We start from the raw sequence: 18,621 nt of genomic DNA, 5'->3' as shown, positions 1-18,621 counted from the left end.
TACTTCGTAATTTCCAAGGCACATATTTTTACATTAAACATCTCAGCAGCCACACTGTATCTTCCAGTCAATATCCTCTCAAAGTCATTATGTAGTTGTCATTGCCTGTACATGAATACACTTGATAATTTAAAGTATAAGCACACCCAAAAGTGCACAGATATGGTTTCCTCATGCTATGACTGGACAACAGTCACTATGAAAGCATTTCAAGAACTCTGATGACTTCTGAATTTTCTTCAGGGTCGTTCTGCCATTTTCTTGGATAGTAGATCTTGGCTTCTGTTGAGATTGCTAATTTATCAGATGGTCATAGCTACACCCTTCATGTTCTCTCCTGAACATGCTTTCTCATTCTTCACTATATGTATAGGCTGAGAAGTTTCCAAATCCTTAAGCACTGCTTCTCTTTTGATCAACAATTCCATCTTTAAATCATTTCTCTCCTCTTATACTTTACTATTAGCAGTCAAGAAGAGCCAAGCCACAGCTTCAACACTTTGCTCAGATATTTCCCTCAGTCAAATATTCAATTTAATCACTCACAGTTCTACCTTCCACAAAACACTAGAATATGAACACAATTAAGCCAAGTTCTTTGCCACATGATAACAAGGATGGCCTTTGCTCCATTGCTTTACGATATGTTCCTCATTTCCATCTGAGAATGGTCTCCCACTAAAATGGCCTTTAATGTCTATATTTCTACCAACATTCTCTTCAGGATTACTTAGGCAGTGTTTAAGAAGATTGAGACATTCTCTACTGCACTCCATTTTTCTTTCTGGGCCTTCACCACAATCATCCTTAACATTCTGCTGGCCAGGCAGGGTGACTCATGTCTGTAATTCCAGCACTTTGGGAGGCTAAGGCAGGCAGATCACAAGGTCAGGAGTTAGAGACCAGCCTGACCAACACAGTGAAACCCCATCTCTACTAAAAATACAAAAATTAGCCAGGCATGGTGGTGAGTGCCTGTAATCCTGGCTACCTGAGAGGTTGAGGCAGAAGAATCACTTGAAACCAGAAGGCGGAGGTTGCAGTGAGCCAAGATCGTGCCACTGCACTGCACCCTGGGCAACAAGAGCAAAACTCCATCTCAAAACAACAACAAAAAACTGTTTACACCAATGTATGCTTTTTCTAGTATGCCCCTCAAAACTCTGCAAGCCTCTACCCTAAATCCACTATCACATTCTTAGGAAAGTATTATAGCAGCACCTCCACTTCTCAGTACCAATTTCCTGCCTTAGTATGTTCAGGTTGCAAAGCCCTACCACCTAATGCCACCTCCCAAAGGCTCTATCTCCTAATACCTTGGGGGTTAGGATTTGAAAGTATCAATTTTGGGGGACACAGACATTCAGACCATAGCAATATGATGTGGAAAGACCAACATCAAAGACTGAATTGAAAAGTGATTTAGGAAAAGTACTTTTATATGAATAAGCTTTAGGAATTCCATAACCGAATTTATTTCACTTATATTTTATTTTTTATGTGAGATGTGATAAGAATATATGTTTAAATGAGTTCAAAATAAATATTTCATTTCCATTGGTTATTGGGGAACAGGTGGTATTTGGTTACATGAGTAAGTTCCTTAGTGGTGATTTGTGAGATTTTGGTGCACACACCATCGAAGCAGTATACAGTGTGCCCTATTTGTAGTCTTTTATCCCTCACCCTCCTTCCATTATTTCCTCCTAAATCCCCAAAGTCCATTGTGTCATTCTTATCCCTTTGCATCCTCATAGCTTAGCTCCCGCTTATAAGTGAGAAATGCGATGTTTGGTTTTCCATTCCTGAGTTACATCACTTAGAATAATAGTCTCCAACCTCATCCAGGTTGCTGTGAATGCCATTAATTCATTCTTTTTAATGGCTAAGTAGTATTCCATCATATATATATATCACCGTTTCTTTATCCACTCATTGATTTATGGGCATGTGGATGTGGGTTGGTTCCATGGCTGCTATGAACATGCATGTGCAGGTACATTTTTCATATAATGACTTTTTTCCCTCTGGGTAGATAGCCAGTAGTGAAAATGCTGGATCAAATGGCAGTTCTACTTCTAGTTCTTTATGGAATCTCCACATGGTTTTTCATAGTGGTTGTACTAGTATACATTCCCACCAGCCATGTAGAAGTGTTCCCTGTTCACTGCATCCATGCCAACATCTGTTTTTTGAATTTTTGATTATGGCCATTCTTGCAGGAGTAAGGTGGTATGAATAAGTAAGGTGGTATGAATAACTACAATGTGGTTTTGATTTGCATTTCCCTGATCATTCATGATGTTGAGCATCTTTTCACATGTTTTTTGGTCATTTGTATATCTTCTTTTGAGAATTGTGTATTCATGTCCTTAGGCCACTTTTTGATGTTTTTTTTTTTTTTTCCTTGTTAATTTATTTGAGCTCATTGTAGATTCTGGATATTAGTCCTTTGTCAGATGTATAGGTTGTGAAGAATTTTTTTCCAATCTCTGGGTTATTTGCTGACTGTTCCTTTGCCATGCAAAAGCTCTTTACTTAAGTCCCAGCTATTTGTTTTTGTTTTTATTGCATTTTCTTTTGTGTTCTTGGTCATGAAATCCTTGCCCAAGCCAGTGTCTAGCAGGGTTTTTCCAATATTATCTTCTAGAATTTGTATAGTTTCAGGTATTAGATTTAAGTCCTTAATCCATCTTGAGTTTATTTCTGTGTAAGGTGACAGATGAGGATCCAGTTTCATTCTCCTACATGTGGCTAGCCAATTATCCCAGCATCATTTGTTGAAAAGGGTGTCCTTTCCTCACTTTATGTTTTTGTTTGCTTTGTTGAAGATCAGTTGGCTGTAAGTATTTGGATTTATTTCTGGGTTCTCCACTCTGTTCCAATGGTTTGTGTGTCTATTTTTATACCAGTACCATGCTGTTTTGGTGACTATGGCCTTATATTGTAGTTTGAAATCAGGTAATGTGATGCCTCCAGATTTGTTCTGTTTGCTTAGTCTTGCTTTGGCTATGCGGGCTCTTTTTTGGTTTCATACAAATTTTAGAATTGTTTTTTTCTAATTCTGTGAAGAATGATGATGGTATTTTGATGGGAATTGCACTGAATTTGTAGATTGCTCTTCGCAGTATGGTCACTTTCACAATATTGATTCTACCCATCCATGAGCCTGGGATGTGTTTTCATTTGTTTGTGTTGTCTGTGATTTCTAACAGCAGTGTTCTGTAGTTTTCCTTGTAGATGTCTTTCATCTCCTTAGTTAGGTATATTCCTAAGTAATTTTTTTCAGCCATTGTAAAAGGGGTTGATTTCTTGATTTGATTCTCAGCTTTGTTGCTGTTGGTGTATAGAAGAGCTACTGATTTGTGTACATTAATTCTGTATCCTGAAACTTAGCTGAATTATTTTATCAGTTCTAGGAGCTTTCTGGAGAAGTCTTTAGGGTTTTCTAGGTAAACACTCACATCATCAGCAAATAGCAACAGTTTGACTTTCTCTTCACTGATTTGGATACCCTTTATTTCCTTCTCTTGTCTGACTGCTCTGGCTAGGACTTCCAGTACTATGTGGAAGAGGAGTGGTGAGAGTGGGCATCCTTATCTTGTTCCAGTTCTCAGAGGGAATGCTTTCAAATTTTTCTCATTCAGTATTATGTTGGCTGTGAGTTTGTCAAAGATGGCTTTTATTACACTGAGATTTGTCCCTTGTATGCTGATTTTGCTGAGAGTTTTAATCACAAAAGGATGCTGGATTTTGTCAAATGCTTTTGCTGCATCTATTGAGATAATCATGTGATTTTTGTTTTTAATTCTATTTATGTGGTATATCATATTTATTGACTTGTATATGTTAAACCATCCCTACATCTCTGATATGAAACTCACTTGATCGTGGCAGATTATTTTTTAATATGTTGTTGGATTTGATTAGCTGGTATTTTGTTAAGGATTTTAGCATCTATGTTCATCAGGAATATTGGTCTGTAGTTTTCTTTTTTGCTTATTTCTTTTCCTGGTTTTGGTATTAAGGTGATACTGGCTTCATAGAATGATTTAAGAAGGGTTCCCTCTTTCTTTATCTTGTGAAATAGTGTCAACAGGATTGGTACCAATTCTTCTTTGAATGTCTGGCAGAATTTTGCTGTGAATCTGTCTCATCCTGGACTTATTTTTGTTGGTAATTTTTAAATTACCATTTCAATGTTGCTGCTTGTTATTGGTCTTTTCAGGGTATCTAATTCTTCCTGATTTAAGCTAACATGGGTGTATCTTTCCAGGAATTTTTCCATCTCTTCTAGGTTTTCTAGTTTATGTGTGTAAAGGTGTTCATAGTAGCCTTGAATGATATTTTGTATTTCTTTAGTGTCAGTTGTAATATCTCCCATTTCATTTCATATTGAGCTTACTTGGATTTTCTCTCTTCTTGGTTAATCTTGCTAATAGTCTATCAGTTTTATTTACCTTTTCAAAGAACTAGCTTTTTGTTTCATCTATCTTTTGTATTTTTGTTTGTTTGTTGCAATTTCATTTAGCTCTGCTCTGATCTTGGTTGTTTCCTTTCTTCTGCTGGGTTTGTGTTTTTTTCTTGTTTCTCTCATTCCTTGACGTGTGACCATAGATTGTCTGTTAGTGCTCTTTCAGACTTTTTGAGATAGGCATTTAGGGTTAAGAAGTTTCCTCTTAGCATCTTTGCTGTATCCCAGAGGTTTTGATAGGTTGTATCACTATTGTCATTTAGGTTGAAGATTTTTTTAATTTCCATCTTGATTTCATTTTTGACCCAATGATCATTCAGGAGCAGGTTAATTTCCATGTATTTGCATAATTTTGAAGGTTCCTTTTGGAGTTGATTTTCAGTTTTATTCTACTGTGGTCTGAAAGAGTGCCTAATATAATTTCAATTTTCTTAATTTTATTGAGGCTTGTTTTGTGGCCTATAATATGGTCTATCTTAGAGAAAGTTCCATGTGCTGCTGAAAAGATTGTATATTCTGCAGTTGTCAGATGAAATGTTCTGTATAAATCCGTTAGGTCCATTTGTTCCAGGGTATAGTTTAAACCCATTGTTTCTTTGTTGACTTTCTGTTTTGATGATCTGTCTAGTGCTCTCAGTGGAATATTGAAGTCCCCCACTATTACTGTGTTGCTGTCTATCTCATTTCTTAGGTCTATTAGTAATTGTTTTATAAGTTTGGGAGTTCCAGTGTTAGGTGCATATATATTTAGGATTGTGGTATTTTCCTGTTGGACAAGGCCTTTTATCATCATATTTTGTTCCTCTTTGTCTTTTGTAACTGCTGCTTTAAAGTTTGTTTTGTCTGATATAAGAATAGCTACTCCTGCTCGCTTTTGGTGCCCATTTGTGTGAAATGTTTTTTTCCATCCCTTTACCTTACATCTATATGAGTCCTTACGTGTTAGATGAGTCTCTTGAAAGCAGCAGATAGTTGGCTGGTGAATTCTTATCCATTCTGCAATTCTTCATCTTTTAAGTGGAGGATTTAGGCCATTTACATTCAATGTTAATATTGAGATGTGGGGTTCCATTCCATTCCTCTTTCTATTTGTTACCTGCATACCTTGTTTTTTGTTTGTTTTTGTGTTTTTTTAAGCTGTATTTTTGTTTTATAGGTCCTGTGAGATTTATGCTTTAAAGAGGTTTTGTTTTGATGTGTTTCCAGGATTTGTTTCAAGATTTAGAGCTTCTTTTAGCAGTTCCTGTAGTGGTAGCTTGGTCGTGGCAAATTATCTTAGCATTTGTTTGTCTGAAAAAGACTATCTTTCCTTCATATATGAAGCATAGTTTTGCTGGAAGCAAAATTTTTGACTGATAATTCTTTTATTTGAGGAGGCTGAAGATAGAGCCCCAATACCTTCTAGTTTGTAGGGTTTCTGCTGAGAAATCTACTGTCAATCTGATAGGTTTTCCTTTATAGGTTACCTGGTGCTTTTGTCTCACAGCTCTTAAGATTCTTTCCTTTATCTTAACTTTAGGTAGCTTGATGACAATGCCTAGGCGATGATCTTTTTGTGATGATTTCCCAGGTATTCTTTGTGCTTCTTGTATTTGAATGTCTAAGTCTATAGCAAGGTTGAAGAAGCTTTCCTTGATTATTCTCCCAGATATGTTTTCCAAACTTTTAGATTTCTCTTCTTCCTTAGGAACACCAATTATTCTTATATTTGGTCATTTAACATAATCCCACACTTCTTGGAGGCTTTGTTCATTTTTTTCTTTTTGTTGGTTTTTGTATTTTTTGGATTGGGTTAATTCGAAGATCTTATCTTCAAGTTTTGAATTCTTTCTTCTACTTGTTCCACTGTATTGCTGAGACTTTCCAGAGCATTTTGCATTTCATTAAGTGTGTTCACTGTTTCCTGAAGTTTTGATTGTTTTTCTGTTTATGCTATCTATTTTGCTGAATGTTCGTCCCTTCACTTCTTGTACCATTTTTATTTTTATTTCCTTACATTGAGCTTTATCTTTCTCTGGTGCCTCCCTGATTAGTTTAATAACTAACCTCCTGCATTCTTTTTCAGGTAAATCAGGGATTTCTTCTTGGTTTGGGTCCATTGCTGGTGAGCTAGTGTGATTTTTTGAGGGTGTTAAAGAACCTTGCTTTGTCATATTACCAGAGTTGATTTTCTGGTTTCTTCTCATTTGGGTAGGCTCTGTCAGATGGAAAGTCTAGGGTTAAAGGCTATTGTTCAGATTATTTTGTCCTATGGGGTATTACCTTGATGTAGTACTCTCCCCTTTTTCCTATGGACATGGCTTCCTAAGAGCTGAGCTGTAGTGATTATCTGTCTTCTGGATCTAGCCACCCAGCAACTCTACCAGGCTCCACGCTGGTACTGGGGGTTGTCTACACAGAGTCCTGTGATGTGAACCATCTCTGAGTTTCTCAGCCACGAATACCAGCACCTGTTTTGGTCGAGATGGCAGGGGGATGAAATGGACTCTGTGAGGTTCCTTAGCTTTGGTGGTTTAATGCACTACTTTTGTGCTGGTTGGTCTCCTGCTGGGAGGTGATGCTTTCCAGAGAGCATCAGCTGTGGCAGTATGGAAAGGAACAGGTGGTGGGCAGGGCCCTAGAACTCTCAAGAGTATATGCCATATGTCTTCAGTTACCAGGGTGGGTGGGAAAGAACCATTGGGTGGGGGTATGTCTGAGCTCAGACTCTCCTTGGGTGAGTCTTGCTGCAGCTGCTGTGGAGGATGGGGGTGAGGTTCCCAGGTCAAAGGAGTTATGTTCCTAGCAGGATTATGGCTGTCTATGCGGTGTCATGCAGGTTGTCAGGGAAGTGGGGGACAGCCAGAGTCACAGGCCTCACCCAGCTCCCAAACAATCTGAAGGGCTAGTCTCACCCCCACCATTCCCCCACCAACATCACCGAGTCTGTTTCCAGGCAGTGGGCAAGTGGGGCTGAGAACTTGCCCCAGGCTACCCACCCCCCAGTTGCAAAAGCAAGTATGGCTTTCCTTGTTACCCACCTGTAGAGTCTGCACACCGGATTCATGCCCTCCTCCAAGTTTTGGCAAGGAGGCCTCTTGATCATTTCAAATCATTACAAAGTTCAGCTGGATATTGCCTTCTCCCTGTGGCCTGTTCTCAGTGCTTCTGGCCACCCTCCTGAAGGACTCCTGTGAGGCCAGGCAGATATGACTTTCTAGGGGACCCAGTGAGCTCACAGGGCTTTTCCTGCTGCTTCCTCTACCCCTGTATTTCACTCAGCTCTATAAATGGACTCAGCTCCAGGTAAGGCCAGCATCTTCTCCTATAATCTAGATCTTCAGTTTCCCCCATGGAGGTGTATATTTGGGGGCAGACAATTTCCCTTTCCCACTTTGCAGTATTTGGGGTGTCTCCCGGGTCTTGCAGGAGCAATCTGGTTCCTTCAGAGGGTCTGTGGCTCCTCTCAGGTTTCTCGATTTATTCCTGCAGTCATTTTGGAGCAAAAATTCATGATGCAAGCCTCCACACACTGTTCTCTCCATCTGAGTTGAAGCTGCAATCTAGTTCTGTCTCTCATCCACCATCCAAAATAACTTTTTAAATAACTATAAAGTAAAAATTCTAGGAATTAAGAAAGTGTTGTATCCCACCCCCAGGATGATTACATTTGAGGATGGGGCCTTTGGGAGGTAATTAGGTCATTAGAGGACAGCCCTCATTATGGGATTAATGTCATTACAATAAGAAATAGCACAGAGTTTGCTTTTTTACCTTGCCTCTTCACCATGTGAAGACACAGTGAGAAGATAGCCATCTGAAAACCAGGAGGCACTCCCCCATCAGATATAGGACCTGCTGTCACCTTGATCTTGGAGTTTTTAGCCTCCAGAACTGTGAGAAATACATGTTTGTTGTTGAACGCACCCAGTCTATGGTAATTTGTTATAGCAGATTGACAATGTCTTACATTTAATTTGTGTTTTGGAAGAGATGCAGAGAAAATAGAAGCAGAACAATTAGCTAGTAAGAAAGCTACTAAAATGTACATATAAAACATAACGAAAACTTCATTAGGACAACAAAAATAATGTAGAAATAAGCATTACTAGATAACCTGAATTTATTAAAGAGAACATCCAGGCCTGTAGAGTCCTACTAAGTAGTTCTAAGCAACTTAGTAACAGTACAATTATTATAGGTATGTATAGTTTTAAGTGAAATTCATGAGCTACATAAAAGAAAATAAGAAAAGTCTGTTGATTTTACATAAATTCTACAAAGATTTCTGTATTCCATACATGTTATTTTTATTTAATTATTTATGTATTCTGTTGCCCAGGCTGGAGTGCAGTGATGCTATCTTGGCTTACCACAACCTCTGCCTTTTGGCTTCAAGCAATTCTCCTGCCTCAGCCTCCCAAGTACCTGAGACTACAGATGCGCACCACCACGCCCAGTTAATTTTTGTATTTTTAGTAGAGACAGGGTCTCACCATGTTGGCTAGGCTGGTCTCAAACTGCTGACCTCAAATGATCCACCTGCCTCAGCCTCCCAAAGAGCTGGGATTACAGGCATGAGCCACCACGCCCAGCCCATACATGTTACTTTAAAATGTTACAGCAGAGTTTGAAAAAATTAGAAAATAAGATCAATTCTTCTTGAATTAAAATATTACATAGTTTTTGTGTTCATTAAAGCAAAAGTATTTAAGATGGAATGTAGCCAATATAAATTCTTGTGAAGCATCCATTTTTATTACAAAGTATAACCATTTTGTGACTGATGTATCCAAAATCCAAAAAGGTAAAATCACAGCACACCCAAGGGGTTTTGAACAATACCAGATTTTTTTTTTTTTTTTTTTTTTTTTTTTTTTTTTTTTTTTTTTTTTTTGAGACAGAGTCTGGCTTTGTCACACAGGCCAGAGTACAGTGATATCATCTTCTCTCACTGCAACCTCTGCTTCCCAGGTTCAAATGATTCTCATGCCTCAGACTCCCAAGAAGCTGGGAATACAGGCATGTGCCACCATGCCCAGCTAATTTTTGTATTTTTAATAAAGATGGAGTTTCACCATGTTGGCCAGGCTGGTCTCAAACTCCTGGCTTCACGCAATCCATCCACCTCAGCCTCCAAAAGTGCTGGGATTATACGTGTGAGCCACTGCACCCGGCCTAATACTAGAATGTAATGAGACAGTATGAATAAATACATATGGAATAGGAATGAAGATAAATGGCTACTTACGATAGAAATTGCTTTTACTGTTTGTATGTGAATGAGAAAAATGATTGTTCTTCCGAAGTTGTCATTCTTTCACTCTACAATATTTTTGTTATAGGAAGATATATATCCATTTTTAGCTAGAGGCTATCACAGATTATGCAACTCTCCTAGGTTTGAGAAAAACAACAGTATCTGTATCACTGTCTTCAGAGTCGGAGAATTTTGGCATTATAATTTTAATTTTCATGATTTTCACTTTCTAGATAACATCTCACTTGTAAACAATGCTTATAAGGCTGCAATACTGAACATATAATGTGTTTTCAGTCAAACCTTCATTTTAAAAATGAAATGTTCACATAATGCCATTTTTAAAGTATTAACAGGATTAAAAGAATGTTACTTATTTGTGTCCTGCCTACCTCCAGAAAGAACTTGAAATGATTAATAAAATAATTCTAAAGATATGGATTAAAATTTTGTAATATTTTAGAGACAGTAGAAAAATATCAAGACTTGAAGTCAAAAGTATTTTTCACACTTGTTATTCAATTTTCTAGCTGTATAATCTCTAGAGGACCTCTGTATTCTTATCTGTAAAGAGAATAGGACTAGATGATCTCTAAAATTTGTTCTGTTCTAATGTTTCATGATTTATCCATTCTGGCCTTTCCAATTTTCCTCAAAAACTCTCTACTTCCCCTGCTGCATTATCAGCTTCTTCGCCCTTTCTACCAGCTTCATTGAGGTATAATTGACAAAAACTGTATATACCAAGGTATATAACATGATGTTTTGACATAGATACATTGCAAAATACCACAATCAAGTTAATATACCCATCAACTTTCACAGTTATCTATTACTTTTTCTGATAAGAAAAATTAAGATCTACTATCTTAGCAAATTTCAAGTATATATTATTAAATATAGTCACTATGCTGTACATTAGGTCTCTACAACTGAAGGATTTTATAACCGCAAGTTTGTACTCTTTGATCAACATCTCCCTATTTTTCCACTCCAAGCCCTCCGGTAACCACCCTTCTACTTTGTTTCCATCAGTACAACTTTATCAAATTCTAAATATAATTGGATGATACAGTATTTGTCTTTTTGTGTCTGGCTTATTTCATTTAGCATAATGTACTCCAGGCTTATTCAGCTGTCATAATGACAACATTTTCTCCTTTTTAAGGCTAAATAATATTCCATTGCATGTGTAAGCTACATTTGCTTTATCCATTTATCTGTTGATGGACATTAGTTTATTTCCACTTCTTGGCTACTGTGAATGCTACCACAATTAACATAGGATTGAAAATATCTCTTCCAGGTCCTGTTTTCAATTCTTTTGGATAAATATCTGTAAGTGAGATTGCTGGAATACATGGTAGTTTAAACTTTTTGGGGAACTTCCATACTGTTTTCCACAACAGTTGCACCATTTTACATTCCCATTTACATTACAGTGCACAAGGATGCCAATCCACATTCTCGCCAACATGTTCTGCTTTTTTGATAATAGCCACCCTTGCAGGTATGAAGAGATATCTCACTGTGGTTTTGATTTGCATTTCCCTGATGATTATTGATGTTGAACATCTTTTCATATGTGGGACATTCACGTCTTCATTGGCGAAATGCCTACTTACGTCCTTGGCTTGTTTTCTAATCAAGTTACTTAGTATTTTGCTACAGAATTGTATGAATTCCTTATAAATTTTGGATATTAACCCCTTATGTATGGCTTACAAATACTTTCTCCCACTCCATGGGCTACCTTTTCACTCTGTTGTTTCCTTTGCTGAGCAGATACACTTTAAATGGATGTAGTCCCACTTTATTTTTGCTTCTGTTGCCTGTGCACTTGGTGTCATATCCAATAAATTATTGCCAAGACAAATGTTATAAAGATTTTCCCCTATATTTTCTCTTAGGAGTTATACAGTTTCGTGTCTTATGTCTCAGTCTTTAATATATTTTGAGTTGATTTTTGTGTATGATTTAAGATAATGGTCCAATTTAATTCTTTTCCATGTGAATATCCAGTTTTCTTAAGACTATTTGTTGAAGAGACTATCCTTGTCCCCATTGTGTATTCTTGTTGCCTTTGTCAAAGATTCATTGGTTGTATATGCATGGGTTCATTTCTGGTCTCTTCCTCCTGCTTATATGTCTATTTTTATTATGCTACCATACTGTTTTGCTTACTATAGCTTTGTAATATAATTTGAAATCAGCAAATGTGATGCTTTGATCTTCTTGATCAAAATTGCTTCTGTTATAAATTTAGAATCTTTCATGGTTCTAAAGGAATTTTAGGATTTTTCTTTCTATTTCTGTGAAAAATTATATTGAAATTTTGATAGAAATTGCATTGAATCTGTAGATTGTTTTGGATCATATGTATATTCTGACAATATTAGTTCTTCTAATCCACAAATATGAAATATCTTCCCATTTGTTTCTTCTTCAATTTCTTTCATCAATGTTTTATAGTTTTCAGTGTACAGATCTCTCATCTCCGTGGTTAAATTTATTCCTAGGTATCTTACTCTTTTTGATGCTACTGTAAATGGGATTTTCTTCTGAATTACTGTTTTGATAGCTCTTGTTAGTGTGCAAAAACATAACTAATTTTTATATTTATTTTATATCCTGTATCTTGTCTAAATTTATTAGTTCTAACAGTTTTATGATGGAGTCTTTAGAGTTTTCTATACATAATGTCAAGTCCTCTGGAAACAGAGATAATTTTACATCTCCCTTTTTTATTTGGATGCCTTTTACTCCTTTCACTTGCCTAATTGCTCTGGTTAAAACTTCCAGTATGTTGCATAGAAGTGGTGAGAGTCAGAGTGAGTATGCTTGTCTTGTTAGAGAAATACGTTAGAGTTTTCCTTACTGAATATGATGTTAGTCATACAACTGTGATATACAGCCCTTGTTGTGTTGAAGTACATTCCTTTTATATCTATTTTGTTAAGAGTTTTTATCAGTAAATGATGTTAAATTTTGTCAAATGCTTTTTTCATCTACTGAGATGATCATATAATGCTTGTTCCTCATTTTGTCAATGTGGTGTATAACATTTATTCATATGCATATGTTGAACCATCTTTGCATGCCAAAGATAAATCTCATTTGATCATAGTGTTTGATCCTTTTAATGTGCTGTTTAATTTGGTTTGATAGCATTTTGTTGAGGATTTTTGCATCTATGTTCATCAGGGATATTGATATGTAATTTTCTTTTCTTGTAGTGTCCTTGTCTGGTTGTGGTATAAGGGTAACACTAATCTTGTAATATGAGTTTAGAAGTGCTCCCTCCTTTTCAATTTATTGGAAGAGCTTAAGAAGGATTGATATTAATTCATCTTTAAATATTTGGTAGTATTCAGCAGTGAAGTTATCAGGACTTGGACTTCTCTTTGATGAGAAATTTTGATTACTGATTCAAATGCCTCCCTTATTATTAGTCTACTTTAGATTTTCTATTTCTTCATGATTCAGTCTTGGTAGGTTACATAATTGCAGGAATTTATCCACTTCTTCTAGGTTACCCAATTTGATGTCATATAATTGTTCATAGTAGTTTCTTATGATCCTTTGTATTTCTGTGGTATCTGTTGTAATGTCTCCCTTTTCATTTCTAATTTTATTTTAGTCTTCTCTCTCTTTTTTCTTAGTTGAGCTACAGGTTTGCCAATTTTGTTTAATCTTTTCAAAAAAACAGTTTTAGTTTTTTTTATCTTCTCTCCTTTGATCTTTTCTAGCATAGTTCTAATCTCTATTTTTTTTTTCTGCACTGATCTTTATTTCCCACCTTATGCTAACTTTGGGCTGATTGTTTTTTCCTTGTTCCTTGAGTTGTAAATTTTATTTAAACTCATTCATTTTTCTTCATGTATGTACTTATTGCTATAAATTCTTCTCTCCTAGTATTGTTTTTGTCACAGTCCATCAGTTTTGGTATATCTTTTCCTTTTCTTTATCTCAAAATATTTTTTTCATTTCACTTTTGATTTCTTCAGTGAGCCATTGGTTGTTCAGGAGTAGGTTGTTTAATTTCCACATTTTGTGAATTTATAATATTCTTCCTGTTATTGATTCCTGATCTTATACCATTGTGGTCAGAAATGATACTATTTCAATCTTCCTAAATCTGTTAAGACTCGTTGTATGGCCTCACATATTATCTACTCTGGAGAATGTTCCGTGTATGTGTGAGAAGAATATGCATTTTGTGCTACTGTTGGATAGAATGTTCTACATTTCTGTTAGGTCCATTAGGTCCAAAGTGTAGTACAAGTTCAGTATTTCCTTATTGGATTTCTGTGTGAACGATCTCTCCCTTGTTGAAAGTGGGGTACTGCAAATCCCTACTATTATTGTATTCCTGTCTATTTCTACCTTCCAATCTATTAATATTTGCGTTATATATTTAGGAAGTATGATGTTGGGTGCATATATATTTATGGATGTTATATCTTCTTGATAAATTGACTCTTTTATCATTACATAATGACCTTCTTTGTTTCTTCTTACAGTTTTGGACTTAAAGTCTATTTTGTCTAATATGTATAGCCCTGGCCTCTTTTGGATTCTGTCTTTTTCCACACTTTCAGTGCATATGTCCTTAAAGCTGAAGTGAGTCTGATAGGCAGCATATTATCAGATCTTTCTTTAAAACAAATCCTTCCAGCTACTCTATGTCTTTTAATTGGAAAATTTGATCCACCGACATTCAAGTTAATTATTGACTGGCAAATAGCAAACAGTAAGTAAGGACTTACCATTGCCATTTTAAAAAATTTTTTTCTGGCTGTTTTGTGGGTCTTTTGCTCCTTTCTTCCTGTCATTCTCTAGGGGCTAGGGCATGTACTGGGTTGAGTGGGTGGTGGCCTGGTCCTGGGGTGGCAAAATAGTGGCTCCTTCTTGGGGAGTGAGGGTGAGGGACCCAAAAGCATCTCCCTCTCTGGGTGTCTGCAGTGGCAATGTTATTGGTTACCTCAGCTGTGAAAGCTGCCAGTATCCTCTGTGGAGCAGAGCATTAGAGGTCATGCTGACAAACACTAAGAGGACTCCGTGAAAGTGCAAGGTGTCCATGGCTTCCACAGGGGCTGCCATGTGGTACCATAAGCCACACTGCTGATACTAATAGCCCCTGCCCTTCTTTTGTATCCCTAGCCTTCTCCAGGCATTTCAGGTATGCCCATTTCTGCAATTATTCTTTCAGCATATTGTCTATTTTTTGTTCCACTACATTGATGGAGGTTGTTAATTGGACTCCTGAGTCCCCCCAGGGCTATTTTCATTCATGGGTAGCTATCTCATTGGCTGTGTGTGTGTGTGTGTGTGTGTGTGTGTGTGTGTGGCAGGGAGAGGGGACTGATGGAACTGAAGGCTGGAATCACGTAGTCCTCCATCTTGCTGTCATGACTCCCTGCTATATACTCTTCTATGTTCTTTTTAACCATGTATCTACATGGTTAAAACTGATGAAACTACAAATTTCATCAGTCACCCTTTTATCACACCTGTGTCATTAAGTCTTATTACTTCTGAAGACTTGCTAAAAACCTTATCTACTTTGCAGTACGTGCTAGGCTTAAAGTTTATTCTATCTCCAATTCTTATGTAATCTCCCTTAACTTGAAAATAATTTTAGTCTAAAAGTTGTACTTCTTGTCAATCAGTAACATTCAGGACATTTCATCACCTTCATTCTCTATCTGGGGTCCTAGTCTAGCCTGGTATCTCTCATCTCTCATGAAAGATGCCTTTATCACTGTCTTTAAAACAAAAGAGAGCAGATATGAATTCCCTTTGGCAAATGTTGATAGAATGTTTCACTGTTCTTCCACCTAAGCAACCCAAAATGATGTTATCCACTTCAAAGTCAGAAAGTATAAGAAGATTCCAGAACTTTCTAATTTGTGGCTAACGTTGGGAAAGTCATTTAACCTCCTAGTATTTTAATTTTATCTGAAAAATTATTATTTCATAGAGAAGTTATACAGGTGATATTTTTAAATTTTAAAATTGCATATATGCAATAGAGAACAGTGATGGGAATAAAAATACCTATGTACTAGAGAAAAACATTTTGGAGTTCCTCAAGTATTTAAAGAGTTAGACTTTTCTTTTGTTCCTAGAAGAATTCCATGAAGAAAATAGACCCCAAAACTCCAGAGAAAGGAAGTAAGGTCTGTAGTTACTAAAAGGGGCAGGGGTTCTACTGGGATGAATCTGAAGAAGTTGTATATCAATCTAGCAAATTTAAAACTATATAATACCCACATTTTTAAAATAATAAAGAATTATTTGAAATTCTGATATATCACTGACAAAAGTATAAATTTGATAAAACTTGGGGTAGGAAATTTTGCAATTTGTTATAAGTACTTTTAAGACATACTCATATGGTAATAGTATTTGATCAATGTTAAGATGCTGATTTTGATAACTACATTATGGTTAAGTAATAATAAAAATAATTATTTGTTTTTTGAAATACACCCTGAAGTATTAAGTGGTAAAGAGGGATCACATCTGCAATTTTACTCTGTGAAGATGATATTCTTTGTTGTGTCACCCTGTCTGGCACTAGCAACTCACATCAAGAATGTGGGCTGACACTCCCATAGCCATCTGTAAACTGGGAAATGGAGGATGACAGGCAGGTATAAAGGTTAATTTTATGTGTCAGCTTGGCTGGGCCATGGTACCTAGGTATTTGGCCAAACGTTATTCTGGATATTCCTGTGAAGGTGTTTTCAGATAACATTAACACTAAAATTGGTGAACTTTGAGGAAAGCAGATTAACTTCCATAATGTGAGTGGTTCTCATTCAGTCAGTTGAAGGCCTTAATTACACAAACACTGACATCCCTTGAGTAAGAAGGAATTTTGCCAGATGACTGACTTTAGACGCAAACTGCAACTCTTCCCTGAGTCTCCAGCCCACTGGCCTCCTCCATCAGAAACTGGACTTGCCAAGTCTCCACAATTGCATAATATGTATCCTTAAATTCTCTTTATAAACATATCATGTCCTATTGGTTCTGTTTCTCTGAAGAACTCTAATACAGATTCTGGTACTGGGAGTTGTTCTAAAAGAACAAAATATTAAGGATGCGTTTTCTAAATTTGTTCTGGGAATTCTGTAATTGGTCTCTAATCTGATTAGATTGAAAGACACTAACAACTCCATTTCCATTACTAAAGAGAGCGATTTTAGTCCATGGCATGATATGGCAATAGAGGTAAGCAAAATCTCACCAATGGATACTCCTAATTAAGCACTTATAAAAGCCAAGATCTGGGCAACCATGCATAGAGTACCTTCAAACATTTTTGTCAAACTAATGAGTATAATGAGATTGGCTGGTTGTTCATGCTATTGGACAAAGTGATGGAAAAACAAAAAAGAAAAGGGATGAGCTCAGGAACTCAAATTTCTAGTTCAAGTTCTCCATCAGTGATCTGAAAGCTTGTAGGTCTGCCCTGAAAGACACCCTTATATCTTGTATCCATGAATCAAGGGGTGGGAATGGGAGTATCACTACTCACTATTTGTTTTTTTTTTTTTTTTTAATTTATTTATTATTATTATACTTTAAGTTGTAGGGTACATGTGCATAACGTGCAGGTTTGTTACATATGTATACTTGTGCCATGTTGGTGTGCTGCACCCATCAACTTGTCATTTACATCAGGTATAACTCCCAATGCAATCCCTCCCCCCTCCCCCCTCCCCATGATAGGCCCCGGTGTGTGATGTTCCCCTTCCTGAGTCCAAGTGATCTCATTGTTCAGTTCCCACCTATGAGTGAGAACATGCGGTGTTTGGTTTTCAGTTCTTGTGATAGTTTGCTAAGAATGATGGTTTCCAGCTGCATCCATGTCCCTACAAAGGACACAAACGCATCCTTTTTTATGGCTGCATAGTATTCCATGGTGTATATGTGCCACATTTTCTTAATCCAGTCTGTCACTGATGGACATCTGGGTTGATTCCAAGTCTTTGCTATTGTGAATAGTGCTGCAATAAACATACGTGTGCATGTGTCTTTATAGCAGCATAATTTATAATCCTTTGGGTATATACCCAGTAATGGGATGGCTGGGTCATATGGTACATCTAGTTCTAGATCCTTGAGGAATCGCCATACTGTTTTCCATAATGGTTGAACTAGTTTACAATCCCACCAACAGTGTAAAAGCATTCCTATTTCTCCACATCCTCTCCAGCACCTGTTGTTTCCTGACTTTTTAATGATCGCCATTCTAACTGGTGTGAGATGGTATCTCATTGTGGTTTTGATTTGCATTTCTCTGATGGCCAGTGATGATGAGCATTTTTTCATGTGTCTGTTGGCTGTATGAATGTCTTCTTTTGAGGAATGTCTTCTTTGGGAAATGTCTGTTCATATCCTTTGCCCACTTTTTGATGGGGTTTTTTGTTTTTTTCTTGTAAATTTGTTTGAGTTCTTTGTAGGTTCTGGATATTAGCCTTTTGTCTGATGAGTAGATTGCAAAAATTTTCTCCCATTCTGTAGGTTGCCTGTTCACTCTGATGGTAGTTTCTTTTGCTGTGCAGAAGCTCTTTAGTTTAATGAGATCCCATTTGTCAATTTTGGCTTTTGCTGCCGTTGCTTTTGGTGTTTTAGACATGAAGTCTTTGCCCATGCCTATGTCCTGAATGGTACTACCTAGGTTTTCCTCTAGGATTTTTATGGTATTAGGTCTAACATTTAAGTCTCTAATCCATCTTGAATTAATTTTCGTATAAGGAGTAAGGAAAGGAGTAAGGAAAGGAGCAAGGCCGGCGTACCCCGCCCCGCCCTCTCGCGGGGACGGAGGGGCGCCAGGGGCCTCCCACTTATTCTACACCTCTCATGTCTCTTCACCGTGCCAGACTAGAGTCAA

The 18,621-nt window shown here is 36.9% G+C and overlaps 1 protein-coding gene across 1 annotated transcript in view; it reads right to left on the bottom strand.

The window, feature by feature from the left end:
• ZCWPW2 (zinc finger CW-type and PWWP domain containing 2) overlaps positions 1 to 18,621 on the bottom strand; it is a 158,723-nt gene that overhangs the window by 109,368 nt on the left and 30,734 nt on the right. Inside the window, exon 2 of the mRNA XM_031663787.1 lies at positions 9,705 to 9,850. The gene's annotated coding sequence lies outside the window, so the exon portion shown is untranslated. The remainder of the gene's footprint in view (positions 1 to 9,704; positions 9,851 to 18,621) is intronic.

This window comes from Papio anubis, chromosome 2 (assembly GCF_008728515.1).
Source record: "Papio anubis isolate 15944 chromosome 2, Panubis1.0, whole genome shotgun sequence".
Classification (NCBI taxonomy): Eukaryota; Metazoa; Chordata; class Mammalia; order Primates; family Cercopithecidae; genus Papio; species Papio anubis.
Note: the sequence above shows the minus strand (reverse complement) of the source record. Positions and strands in the feature narration are given on the sequence as shown.